Source organism: Styela clava, chromosome 2 (assembly GCF_964204865.1).
Source record: "Styela clava chromosome 2, kaStyClav1.hap1.2, whole genome shotgun sequence".
Lineage (NCBI taxonomy): Eukaryota > Metazoa > Chordata > Ascidiacea > Stolidobranchia > Styelidae > Styela > Styela clava.
The window spans coordinates 9,313,867-9,328,670 of record NC_135251.1 but is presented as its reverse complement, the minus strand read 5'-3'; the positions used below and the strand labels follow the sequence as shown (position 1 = coordinate 9,328,670).

The 14,804-nt window shown below is 36.0% G+C and overlaps 2 non-coding genes across 2 annotated transcripts; both read right to left on the bottom strand.

The window, feature by feature from the left end:
* Positions 1–543: 543 nt before the first annotated feature.
* On the bottom strand, positions 544–616 carry Trnaf-gaa (transfer RNA phenylalanine (anticodon GAA)). The gene has a single exon. It is a non-coding gene; the product is annotated as a tRNA-Phe (tRNA).
* Positions 617–1,510: 894 nt separating this feature from the next.
* Positions 1,511–1,592, bottom strand: Trnas-aga (transfer RNA serine (anticodon AGA)). The gene has a single exon. It is a non-coding gene; the product is annotated as a tRNA-Ser (tRNA).
* Positions 1,593–14,804: the final 13,212 nt, after the last annotated feature.

Sequence of the window (14,804 nt, the reverse complement as noted above, 5' to 3'; positions counted from 1 at the left end):
AAACATTACAGGTGTGCCGCAGGCACAAGGAATTTATGAGATATGCAACGGCTAAGAAAGTGTTTTTAATCTGTCGCGGCTGACGAAAACAATCGGATATTTAAACAAAATGCAATCGCAAACGTAATGCTACTTTATTTTTCAGCGGTCAAGGTCGGTGAATTGTCCATATGCATAATAACTTTTAGAAAAAGGACTTCTTTTCATTTTGCTAAAAATGTACATAAATTCATTTACACTTCTTCTTTTGTAAACTGTATTTTGGTGGTTGGAACTTGCATGTTGTCCAAAGGTATTGGTAGTAAATTTCATTGCTCAATAGTGATGAAGTAAACATTTGATTGTAATCTTCCGTGTCTTAAGTGAACGTTCAAGCAGAAAAATTTATCGTACGTACGCATACGTTCGTTGCGTGCTTAGTTTCACGTGAAACTTAGTTCAACTTTACCAGGTATTGCAAACTGAGCGGAAAACGGAGAAGTCTGTAAAATTTTCAAAACGCGACTCAAAAAGTTTAAGAAACACTGATTTAAAAGATAAACATGCCTCGACCCGGGATTGAACCAGGGACCTTCAGATCTTCAGTCTGACGCTCTCCCGACTGAGCTATCGAGGCGGACGCCGATTGCATCCGAGGTGTTTTTATTATATTGTTGAGAAATGTCTATATCCATACAATATACCTGTGGTTCCCAAACTGTGGGTATAACCGTGATGATATTTCGGGGTCGCCTAATTTGTGTCAAACATGCTCACACCAGTGAATAGGATTCGTAAATGGAAAGTGAAATTTGTGCTGATCGGCAAGTACCGTAAAATTGATCAACTTCGGATTATTCAGCAATTACTCGACCATTCATTGTCCAAACGACACCAAAATTGCTCGGTTCTTTTGATAACTATTTTGATCATGTTACATTCGAATAAGTTGTTGACTCGCTGGTACACGAATTGGATTTTAGCCCAGGCCGCGAGATATTATGTTGGTTTGTTATTTTGTATCAGTGTTAGCCGCTTGGTTTCGGAATATACAAAGCCAAGTTGCTGTATTTGGCGTTCAGCCCTTAATTAGGTGTTTTCGTTATAATTCTGATCTAAGATTTTTACCCTATGATTTTCATACGATGTCATGTGTTATCAAATCTTCCGAAGTTTCCTCGTTTCCGGCGCATTGCCGGAATCGTTCGTTTATTTTTGGGCCAATGTTAACCGTCAACGTCCACTTGCAGTCGATATACAAGTACATTGTTCCCATTGAGGTAACTAAACTGATATACGGTACTGATTTGCTCAACATTTCTAGTTGTGGGGTCGCGAGTATCTGCGGGTTTTGATTTTAGCAGAATTGGGATCGCGAAAAAAAAAGTTTGGGAACCACTGCGATTTAGGATCTCCGTGTCAAATCGGAAATCAATTGCTAAATCTAATCCATGCGATAAAGTGCATTTTTGGTTATGGGACAAGGTAATGACACGGTATTCACGATGAAGCGAAAAAAACAAAACGAGAGCGTTGTCGGCAGGATTCGAACCTGCGCGGGCAGAGCCCAATAGATTTCTAGTCTATCGCCTTAACCACTCGGCCACGACAACGGCGAGTAACGACACGCGAGATGATGAATACCATGGTAGACATAGTATTGTTTACATATTACGTCGACGAACTGACACACGCTCATTTTTCGCTGCTAACACTTGTAATACAATAGCGGTTGGATGTTTTCTTATAGAAAAAAATTATGAAACAAATATGCATCGTGAGGATTACTGTAATGTAGTCGTTTATTTTCAAAAATGGCATGTGATTAATTGTCTTGAGCGTATAGTTGCTGACGAATTTAAAAGCCGATTGTGCTATCGGGGAGGACGACGAATGCAACCGAGGTTTTCTTATTATTTTGCCGATGTATGTCTATTGTCTATACAATCTGAATGCCAACTCGGTATCAATTGCTTCCAAAATCTATGCTTTAAAGTGCTTTTTTGGTGATGAAACAATGTAAAGGCACGCTGATCAAGCTGTAACACAAAACCGATTTCGAAATATTGGACGTAGTATAACTTTGTGATCATTGGCCACAGTAAAACTGATTGAACATTTTAGCAAATCCAGGCTCTAAAATAGCACACTCGCCAAAGCATTGCGCTAACCATACGCCCGACAGAATCCTTTCAATTGGTATTAGCCATTGTTTAAACATCGACCAAGGAGAAGATATGTTCAAATATTACAGTTAAAAGCTACCGACTTTAATATAACTGCACTCTCTTGTTCATTTATTTGCGTTTATATTTTGTTTTAAAACAACCAGATGAAAACGCAGAGACTACACAGATTGAATTCCATCAAGTTACAAATATATTAGCCTTTGTCGCTTGTAGCAGTTTATATAGGGTGTCCATGAAGTTATGAAATTTTTTAAAATTGCAAACGGAATTTATCGATACCATATATTGATTTGGCCTTCACAGATGTATTAAATGAAGTAAAAAATACTTGAACAAATAGTGATTAAAAAATGGTTAAGATTTATCTAAAACTGACTTCATAACAAAATTGAAATTGTAAAGAGACTTTATGTATACCTTGTATATGGAACAAATAACACTTGTTTTTTAACAGTGTTGTTGAAGCCGACGTAACTAGATAGTCAGTTCTCGAGTGGCGATTGTAGTTGATAGTCGCATTTCTATTTGTAACCTATCCAAAAACCAACGTTAACTCACTTAGTACGTACGTTTGGTCCACACCAACAAATTAAATAGAGTCGCTGTTTTTATACGGTTTACACCTGATACCAAGAACTTTTTGTTAAAATAAACTTAAATTTTTTAAAACATTTTTGAGTTTGACGCACATTTTTGGGTGAAATACGATATTTTTGTAATTAAGTCTGGTGAGTCAATTCCACAGAGTGGGGTCGATTTTGCAGAAGTATGTGGTGGATGAATCAATTGAGGATTTGCAAACCCTTTTTTTTTGAGGTAAATGGAATTGTTACTGTCGCGCATACCAAGTGGTAAAAGAGGTCCTCCCGGCCATACCATTGGCATTCATAAATCGTCTCAAAAATTGTAAGTATAGGCAGGATTTTCGATTAGAATTGGAATATAAATTGAGAAACAACACTTTTTCTCAAAAAAGTATGTATTTCTCCGTGTTTTATAATTTATAAAAGATTTTGCTAGTTTTCCCGATATTTCCTAACTTGTGTGTGTTCATTGTTTTGAGTGTGTGTTTTTTTCGGGGAAATCAAAATAAACTTATAAGTATCAATATTATTCCCATAGTAGAAAAAATAAATAGCACGCGCATTGGAACTGATTTGAGTCGTTTTTATTTTAAGTATAGTTCTTTCGAAAGATAGTTAAACTTTTGAGCATTCAGAGAAGGTTGGTGATTTCAAGTGAACTTAAAATATCAGCCGACTTATGGTGTTAACCTAATCTATAAATGGCAGAAGAGCATTTGTGCATTTATTTTTAACTAATTGTTTTGGTTTTATTTGGAAACTGAATTTATATGTAACATTTTTGGGCTCAATTACCTAAAATTTTAAAATACGCAGTGGTATGGACCACGGATTTTCAAAACAGATTTTTCGAATACAAGCTTCGAATCACCTGCAAAAAACAAACACCTACAAAATGATATTACGATGATATTGCTCATTTTTTCGCCACAAATAAGACTATATATGATGCACACGAACCGCCCGTCGAACATACCCTTTTTTCAAGTCTGCCTTTTTTCAAGTCTGGACAATGATTTGAGTCAGGCATATGCGTTTGTCCATCTGCGGTAGTGGCAGAAACCTACTGAGAATATTTAAGTCGATATTTTTCATCTTTGTGACAGACGACGTGGTTCTGCTTTAAAATTTCGGAACGTCGAAAGAATTTTAATTTCATTGCGAATGATTCGAGAAAAACATTTGCCACAGCTATTTCAAGCATTTAGTTGCATATGAAATGTTTTAATTATTCATTAGCGCCATGCATAAGAGTAGACCGCAATTCTCTGTTGGCGAGTCTGCTGAGGGAAGGTCCAGGCACACAACAGCATTGCTTTTAAAAATTGCTTTAAGAAGTGAGTAGCGTTGCAGTATTTTAATATGTAGTGTCTTCAAATCTTCGATGATCCGAGAAAGACTTTAATGTCCTGATAAAATAAGAACTAATTTGGTGGTACTATGGCTTGAGGTCTTTCGCCAAATGTCGCCTATCCGGGTGCTCATAGAAATGAGTGATGTCCATTAGAGATGGAAAATGCAGCGGTAAAACTTACGCCAGTGTTTCCCAACCAATGTGCCGCGACCCAAAACTGGCTCGCCTAAAAAAATTTTTGGATCGCTTGATTTTTCATCGAAAACTTAAAAGCTGCTACTTTCAATTATTAGTAAATTTTATTCTTTAGTTTTTATTTATAATATTGCTCAATATATGTAAGGAAGATCACAGGGTGAAAAATTTTGGCATCAGTTATTATGCTCAAGTGAGCGCACGTCGCGATTTAGACGTCACGCTATAGTGTGGCGAACCACACGCTGAAGTAGCTCCTTATTTTTTAGAAGTAAGCCTATACCGTATAGTCTTCTCAGTTTAACATTTCTTTCTATATTTTATTACCTCTTGAGTAATTTGCCATAAATACGAAGTTTAGATCAGTGTTATTCAAATTTTTCAGTGGAGCAAAACTCCAATAGAATATTCTAGAATCTCGAGGAACTGCATAATTGTTTAATTATCTTTTAATGTATAAACTATAAATATAGCCTATATACGCAAACTTAGTACTGGCAAAACAAAATTATTCTTAAAGTTCAATAAAATTTTAATCATAGTGATAATCTTAATATATACTTGGTTATATAGTTAAACAATATACATATATAAAAATAGACTTGGATTTGAATGGAAACTTGTGGAACCCCTGGACTGTTTACTGGTGGAAACATATGGCAGGGGCGCAGCTAGTGGTGGGTGTTGGAATTCTCAAATTTGTAATTACTAAGTAAGACCGCAACATCTAGTGCAGGATTGTCCAACCTTTATGGCCGAAGGGCCACATGTAATTTGCAAATAATTGCGCCGTCCACTTGACATTAGTTATTTTCTAGTTTTCACTACACCGACGATAGGTTAATGCCCCTGCCGCAGGGCGTCGTTGAAACCTGGTTGAAAACCAATCGAATTCAGAATCAGATATTTATTTTCGCCGTGTATAAACCAATATGCGATAATAAATAAATATAAATACAATATATTAAAAATACATTTCACAAATTAGTCGGCGGCCATGTTGTCTACGAATACTACTTTGCCACCGTGTATGGTAAATTGAACTATAAAATTTGAATGCGCAAATGATGTCGATGCAAAACAGAACACAATTGAGGAACATGAATGACACACAGTTTCAAACTCCATATACGAACAATAAATATAAATGAGCATTGGCGCACATGTTACCATGTGTCATACTTTTTCCAAACAAAGCTAAATTGTAGCGAAGTTTAAAACTTCCTTCTATTCTCCATTGCGTATATTTTTTGAATCAAATTTCGGTTTTCACTCTAGATGAAACGCCGAAACATGCTGAGCAACATTTTTATAGTTTCATTTGGCATCACTTTATTTTGTATCTTATACACGTTTGCGTATATCCAGTATGAAATAAGAGGAAGATGATTTATAGTTCGTCTGTTGGAGTTTTGCAGCTATATTAAGTGGGAAAATACAACTCAAATATAAGATAAAAATGAAGTTAGTGCCAAAAAAAAGAGCAAAAATTGCATTTTTTATGATTATTTTCTGTTTATGAGTATGTCTAACTTATCATGAAAGCTCGTAAGGTTATATCACTTAACAAATAAAATAAAAATTTCCGATTAAACAGTGTTTTATGTGGAAGTTTGGCTTACTTCTGTTTCAATGCATGTTGGCTTGTAGCTATAAGTTTTGAATACAGGGCACGATAATGTCAGACTTGTAAATATTATGAATTACGTCATAGTACGATAATATCAGATTTGTAAATATTATGAATGACGTAATAAACAAACAATGCGAATGATGTCACCAAAAATATCGCACGAAAATTAATTTTAACAGACTGACATGCTCACGTGGTATTGCATGGCGGCCAGGTTTTGTGTAATATTATCCTTATCAGATCATTACATTGAGCAAACATGGTTCGCTTGCACAGGCTCTGACATGCGTTATCATCACAATAAAGTTTTATCGTAATATTAATTGCGATTCAACCTTGATTGTTGTTTGCATCGCGATGTCTTGACATGGCTCGCACATGTCTCAGGCTTAGTTTAGTGCAGACAATTGAGACAGCCTCAGCCAATTAAATATGCAGCACCCGGGATTTCTTAATATGATTTTAAAGTTCTGCCAGACGGTGCAGTTATCGATTAGGCCGCGGTTATGCTGCTAAAATATAGTGAAATAGAACAGCTTTCAACGTTTTGATTCATTTGGTTCAAAGCATTGGCGGTGTGTCGTTCTTATATATTTTGTTGCTGTTCAATTGAATATACTTATGATAGGTGTAGACTTACCAGTCACGAGGAGCCATAGCTTTTTTAATGCATAAATACTTTAAAACATTTAAATCTCGTATCTGGTTTAGAATGCCCAGAATTAAATAATGCAACAAGCAATACAAATTAGAAGAAAGATTATATTATTATTTTGCTGGAATAGATTTTTCAATAAATTTATACAATTGTATTATAATACCAACTAAAACCGACAAAACGTTTAATTCAGACAGATGTTTATCTTATATTTTTACAAAGTCGGTTGATAGGATTCAAAACCAGAGAAAGAAGCTGAGTCGATCGACGGCTGAGAACCATTGGTTTAAATTCTTAGACAATGCAAAAGGAGTTTTATCTTGTAGCAATCTACGTGTGTGGTATTCATTATGTATGTCTCCTTCCAAAACATACCAGAATAAGACTAAGCCACCCAATATTGGACCGGCTCACTCTCCGGTAACAAGCTATATGGCTAATTTGTTAATATAGATACAAGAGGAAGCGCTGTAAATGCACGATTAATTTTAACAACATACTTTAGAATAGTAATGTTTATTCTTACTTGAACATCCTTGCATTATTCGAATCCACAGCGCAAAGCATAGCGGTGGCGCATATACTAGCACGCAAAGGCATATATTAGTGGTAATGTGCAGAGGAGACCCTTAATTCAAATAGAATCATTTTTATTCTTGCTACAGCATCATTACATTATATATACGTGTATAGGCATGCACATGCGCAAAGGCACAGAGGGGGGGATAGGGATGTGGTCTCTCGTAACCCAATTAATCAAACAATACCCTTAAATACTCAAAATATTATTCACTGCTGAGTTTTGATAATAAAACCTTTAAAGTCTGTTTATAGTCCACACTAGCAAACATCCTTTGTTTGTGAGATGCCTTGTAAATGCCACACCCCCGAGGTGAGGTCCACCAATAAAACAAAGCTCATTAAAGGTGGAATCGCGGATACAGTTTCGTCGGGTATTTCGAAATGCTTTGAGCATTCGATGCGCAAAGTTGAAAATGCACAGAAACTTAACTATCGTTTTAAAGTAAATAGGAAAACCCGGTATCTACGAATGAGCGCACGTGTGATGGTAATAGATAGCACGTTGATCCAAGTCACTCCATCTATCCGTTTGGCGACCATCAAACCCCTGCATAAATGATAGCACTCAATTCTAGCCTTTACTGTTTGTTTCATGGGATCTGATATTCAGACTCAGTCTAAAAGCGCGTTGTTGAGAATGCGATATGAGATAGCAATTGCAATAAAGATAGATTAGCAATATAAACAGCAATTGATCTACTTAGGATACATTGCTAAATCATAGCATCACTATTATTTGGCTTGAATAACTTATTTAAAAATATACATTGCATTGCATATGCTTGAATGCCGTGTATATTTTTGAAATGTGACGTAGAATGATAATGCAAAAAGGATAGTGAATGCCAATCTCCAAGAGACAGGTTTAGTGACATTCACTTGCAACAGAATACATGATTAAGCATGAATGGTGACCATACATTTGAACCCATACATTTGCACCCGTATATCCGCGAGTTCAATCTATATGCGGGTGCTAAAATCCATGGGATAGGGTTAGTATGGGTTCAAATATCCGGAAAAAAAATTCCATAGGTGCAATAGTATGCAGGTGCAATTGTCGTGGGTTCAAATTACGGGTTCAAATGTTCAAGAAACCAGCATGAATATTCTTGAGCAATGTACTTATCATAACCTAGATGGGTGAAAAAATTGCGTCGAGATAGAAGAGACAGGCTGAGGTAGGTTTTGTTTACAACATAATACAGAATATACCTGAACACGACATTCAGGCGTAAATTATAACTTAACCAAGATAGAGTCGAACGATAGCCAAATTGCCAATGCATTATATTGGTTTGAGGGTCGACGCGACAGGTTGTGTGACATTTTCACATAGATTTACGCACGATTGAACACAGATCATAAATGGACAATGAATTCTTGCGCGGGGGTCGCGGTACGCTTTTTAAATATTATTAAATATTACGTTTCGTTTATGCGTCTTTCAGCAGTGTCACACAGTAGTATCAATTTCCGACCGACAAGAAATGACGTCAGCTATTTCAATGGCTCGGCATGCGTATCATTCAGACAGTTTCCGCTATCACGGTCTGTTGAGCTGACTACTACTATAACATGCTCTGTGGCTTGCAAAAATCAACGCGCGGTTTCTGTGTTGAGGTTTTACGGTAGTAAATCTGTCAAGATTCATTCCTATATTTGAAAGCTAGTTAGGATATTATAAGATTCTTGGCAATAAAGATGATTGTGTATCAACGCGTACCTTAACTCACAGTCAGGACACGGCGAATGGTCTGCGTAAACCAAGACTAAATACGTTCAAGTTAGGTAGTATGTAATGACCCAAAGTGGGAGGAAATAAGAATTAGCCTATATAGTTAGAGAAGCCAATTTCTTTGTCACTCAATAAAGATAGTAAACATACCGATGCGTTGTTTTATGTACGGCATCCCTGAGACAGGTCATGGCTAAATGTTTACGTAAACCAAGGCAAAAGGTAGGATGTGACGGGTTATACGTTGATCATAAATTGGATAAAACAAGGCTTAATTATGTTGGTAGCATTTGGTAAGCTAATGTCTTTGTTTTATATTTTAACGCAATAGCAAATAAGCGTTGAAATAGGTAGAATTTATTTTTTTAGTAACCGAGGCTTTATTAATGTGGTTATATGAAGATAAGGGTGCAATAAATTTAAATGGGCATTTGGTCCTGACTACGCCTAGCCTGGGACGCATGAAACAAGTACATGAAACAATGCTTTTATGAATTGTAATGATGTGAAGGTGAGATTTAGCTAGAGTGTTAGAAAATCATATTTTTGTTCCATCTTCTTACAGAATGGTATATAAACGTTAAAATGCAATATTTCAAATGATCTGTTCAGTTTCTGCGTCAGTCTAAACGTGGCTATACCTGGAGTAAGGTAAAACGAATTTTAATGGTCTTTTGGAAGGCTTTATTACTCATAGACTGGAAAGTACGAAGTACATGACAAGACGCTTTTCTAAATAGCATTGAAGAAATAGTCAGAAGTGGCATGTGTGCACGATGATGGTTAGCTAGATGTACCTATTTGGTTTAGCGCTAGCTAAACGTACCTATTTGAATATTGGAGGTTAAAAATGCCGGGTTCCAATCTCATGCCGGCTCTATCACCCAGGGTTGCAATTCGGAACCGGAGAGGTTCCAGTCCTCCCAGACTATAGTGGTTCCTTCCCAGAAGGTGGATGATCGTATAGAGACGTTTTCGGAGCAAAATGCACCTAGTATTATTTCACACTGTCGTTACGAATGTCCTTGGTTTTACCTAACTCACACATTTAATGTGTTTGACTTCCAAATAGCACTTTTGTTTTATTATAATATTTGAAAGCTTCTATAATCACATCAAGATATGCTTTGTGTGAGTGTTTGAGTACTCCATTTATTGTATTTTTCAAAAAAACGTTTACCTTGCTCATAATTTAGTCTTGCCTAATGGATATATGATAAAAATATGGTATATCTTGATAAATAAATGAGATTACGGGAATGAAATTGGATTGTGGGAAATCCCAAAAATATTTTAGGAAGTGATACCCAAGTGGGATTTTCAAATTTATCCCGATGGAGAGAAAAGAGATAGGACGACTTGATCATATGGCAACCCACGGCCCATTGTCCGGTTACCAGTCTATGTAGCGCATGGGATTAGGTAACACGAGTCTAAAATTGGTGTTTACTACAAAATATCGGTAGTTTTTACGATTGTTTTGCAAAGTACACTCAAATGAAGCACTCATACGTTAATTCAAGTGGTATCAAGTATCTAATATAAATACCTAAATCACCGGCTTACTTTCCTACATTAAATTACCCTTTATATAATATATTACTAGGGTCCATCACGAGAAAATTTAATAGGTCTATAACTCGATGCCGGATAATTGCAGGTTGAAAAGTGACTTTTTACCAAGTAACGAAGAGGTATAGTCCGCGGCTTTTCACCGCTGGAGTTCAACTGCGTGCGTTAGTCAGATGGAAGCTGTGAATCAGGTCCACGGTTCGCTGTAGGAGTGTAGGTAATGGTAGAGAATGAAGAAAAGTAGTTTCTATATCAACAGTCCACATTTCACGGGGTCCATTAAAGGCATATTCAGGTAACGCGGGGAGTCGTTGGACAATGATTGCAACATCGCGCTTCTCTCAAAACGTATTAAGTTTTATAATTTATTTCTGCGATGCCTTTTCACATTTTCGCTCAAGATAATGCTCTGCTATTATTTTCCAAAATATTGTCTAAACCTGAACGGATCATTGGCATTATCTCCATGAAATGGCAAAGTCTTCGAAGTTTCATGAGCTAGCTAATTTTTTTTTACATATATATACATTAAGACCGAACACACAGTATATTTAAAGCAAGCAATCTTGTGAAATGGGGGGTCTGGGAGGTCTTCGGACAATGAATTCAACTTCGGGCTTTCTCAAGTCGCATTGTGTTTCATGATTCATTTTGGTCTAATATAAGGATCTGTACTGATAAACATTATGTTTCTGTTGTAAACTAATATGTTGCAAAAATACCAGTATTGTTCAGATCTGAACGGACCATTGGCATTATTTTCATGAATTAGCAAAGTCTTCGAATTTTAATGAAGTTCGAATCGTTTTTATTTTACATATACTAAGACTGAACATACAATATATTTAATGCAAGTAATCTTGGGAAATTTCCTGATTTTCTTGCACAATCTTCATCTCTAAAAATAAAATGTCACGGTTTGGTTCAATTATATTCTAACAAACGTATTGAACTAAAATTAGCAAAAAAATTTCAATCGATAGAGATTATTAAGTCTATAATCAGTCTAACGATGCTTTTTATGACGTCACAGTGTATCATTAGGCACGTAGACGTAGCACTCAACTAACTACGGCCATGAACTCAGGTATCTCAGTAGGACCGCAACACATCTGAAATGCCCGTTGCGGGTCTCTTTGTTATATGAATTTGTTTCAGACTCCAAGAAAATACCCGTTAAGACCATGCATTTCCTTTGTAGCCTCAACAGCTCTTGGCATTTCAGTGTTTGTCCGTATCTATGCCTTTAAGTGACTGCAAAAGAACATGCTTTGTGAGAATTTTCTTACAACAAAGTTATGGCGCATTTCCCATTACAGACAGTCGCCTTAGCATCAATTATTAGACGAGGATTTAATGTGTCTCTTTCGCATCGTTAATCGATACATCAGCCTTATGGGAATCTTATAATTGTAAATTTGCTTCTAACAATCGATTTGATTTGTCACAAAGCGTAGTTTTTGATTCTATATCAAAACCACGGTTTCCGTTCACTTCGGCTGGTATAGAACTCTTTTTAATTTCTTTCCCATTTTATACTTCAATTTTTATTGCATCATAATCCGACAATTACAAATCAATTGTTTCCTCAATTTGTACACTATTACGAACAATTAAAAATGCAACTTATGTGTCACGACAATTTAAATTGGCTTCAACCGTTGAAAGTATATAAATGTCGTCCACATTCATGCTTGTGCAACCGGATCGCCATCATTCAAAAATCCATCGTAATAATAACATTACCCTCACGAATTATGACGAAATAACGAACAACGTTTTATTAAATCGATGTGTACAGAGAAGTGCTTTTCAACCAAGGTCCCGTCAGTATAGTCCAGGGGTTCCGCAAGTTTACTTTCAAATACGAGAGTCTATAATATTACATGTATATTGTTTATTAAATATAATCGAATACGTTTTAGATTTGTCACTATTATTAAAGATTTAATTGCAATCGAATACGTATTAGATTTGTCCTTATTATTAAACTTGCTACACCTTGGAGTTCATTTTGTTTATCCAGTATTAGATTTGCTTTTATATACATTCAGGAAAAAGAATTGAGAACATTATACTATTTTATTGGTGTTCCACCATATCTAAAAGGTTGAAAACCACTTCTCTACACGCTACAGCAACAATATTTGAACGCAAAAATTTAAGCCGTCTGTATAGTTCCAAATTAAGTTTGACGTTTGTGACAGATTCTCTTTCAAATACTCTTTTTTGTTCCCAATTTTGACATAAAAATCGATATGAAATCTGCGTTGTCCCAATGGAACTAACATTAGAGAAGTCGTAGGAAATAATAGAGTAGAGAAGTACCAGAGATTAAACGTGTTTTATTGTTCCGCCACTATCGTGAATTTGGTTGGGATGAGGTTGTGTCCGATCATTCTCTGAGATAAACCTAAATGCAAATTATCTTACCCTAACATGAGCTGGCATGGAGATCCCAGGATAGTAGTAACTGACTTTTTATCCTACCAATGCGATGAGTAATATGTAAAGACGAATAGTAAGAATCGTATTATGCTATGTAGACATGTTCTCGGTTAATATCGCATTGGTATCGATTTCTATACTACATCTCGGCATTGTCAGCATAATTGGCACCCAGAGGTGTAAAAAATATCTTTCTGTTTCCGAGATTTTAGCAGATTCAGCGCAGTTTCACTATTTACTATGCTTTTTTTTATGCTTCAATCTGAACGTATCTCAAGACAAGCTAATATGTAATTATCAGTTGAAGTTACACGAGACTATAACTAATTTTCCTTGTTCTATGCTTTGACGCAGTGGGATCCGTATGCGTTTAATGCAAGGATGCTGTAGCAAGAATAAAGATGACCATCACATCATATAGTTGTATATGCTCGAATGAAAATCTCTTACATCGGTCGGAAGAAACGTTATAAAAATACATTTGTGTTAGTATGTAGCAACGCTCTTGAATCCAATAGACTGATATTTGAGTAGCTATTAATTTTAGAGGAAATGAAAAATCGCCACTTCGTCTGATTCCGGCTATTCGTCAATAGTTTCATATTTGCTAGCGTTATTGTAATTATTATAAAATAAAATAATGAAGTCTGGCTGTATACCGAATGGGAAATGAGTTTTCAGTTTTAGTGTGTATAGAACAGGTCAGTTCAGAAGTAAAGTCCAACATATTGATTTTGAAACTGATTGTCGGCTTGCTAAATTACTCAAATGCTTCCGTCATATTGTGGACCAGTAATCAATAGTTTCGCCCAGTAATTGTTAACTGAGGTTCGCGCACCCTAGGGTTTTGTCAGTACAGTTCAGGTGCGCCTCAGTTACGTTTCAAATTTGAGTCTTTCACTATTATTAAACTCGCTACATATTAAAGATCATTTTATTTTGTCAGTATTCGATTTGCTTTCATATATATTTATAGTTATTACAACACAGGGGGGAAAGACAATTAAGCTATTTTATAGGGTTCCGCTCCGCCTAAAAGGTTGAAAACCACTTCTGTGTACCAAAGGTGGGAAAATAAATAAACATGAGTCGAATTGTACTTGACGGATTTTATGAATGGTGCGCAATGTTATACTATGAGAACGTTTTGCTTTTTTTGTCATGGATTATAACTTAGTATGTATACGTTACTTTGTGGCATTAGTTAGGAGATTGATTCGCAACCGTGGTTCCGTGGCGCCGCACTAGGATTCATCCAATACAAACCAGGGATTCCACAAGTTTACGAGGTCCGAGAGACTATATTATTATATGTATAATGTTTACATATATTCACATACATATTAGATTTGCCACTATTATCAAACTTGCTACATCTCATAGATCATTTTGTTTTGCCAGGATCAGGTATGCTTATATGTATATGCCAATTTATAATTCGTATAATTCAGACATGTAAAGCCAGCAAGTGGGACAGGGAACCCCCATGTCCTCATGGAATGATTTATTGGGATTTCGATGCACCGACAAGGTTGAAAATTTATGACTTGAGGTCATTCCAAGTTGTTAATAAGGTATTTCTGGTCCAGACATGACGAGGCAGTAATAAAATATTTTCAGAGCAATAAAATTTTGGCCACAAAGAATTCACAAGGAATTTATTCAATCCTGGTATGTTTGCTTTGGGTAAACTCGGGTATTGTAGCATAAGTTACGCTTACGCGTAGGCCATGCAGTAGGATACGCCTAATAGTAACAAATGCCGACTTTAATGGTTCTGGCACGAACTGGGGATCAATAGTTAAAGTAATTATAAACGAGCGTACTGCACGTTAACATTATGTGTTATACCTATTTCATTAGCGTGTCAGT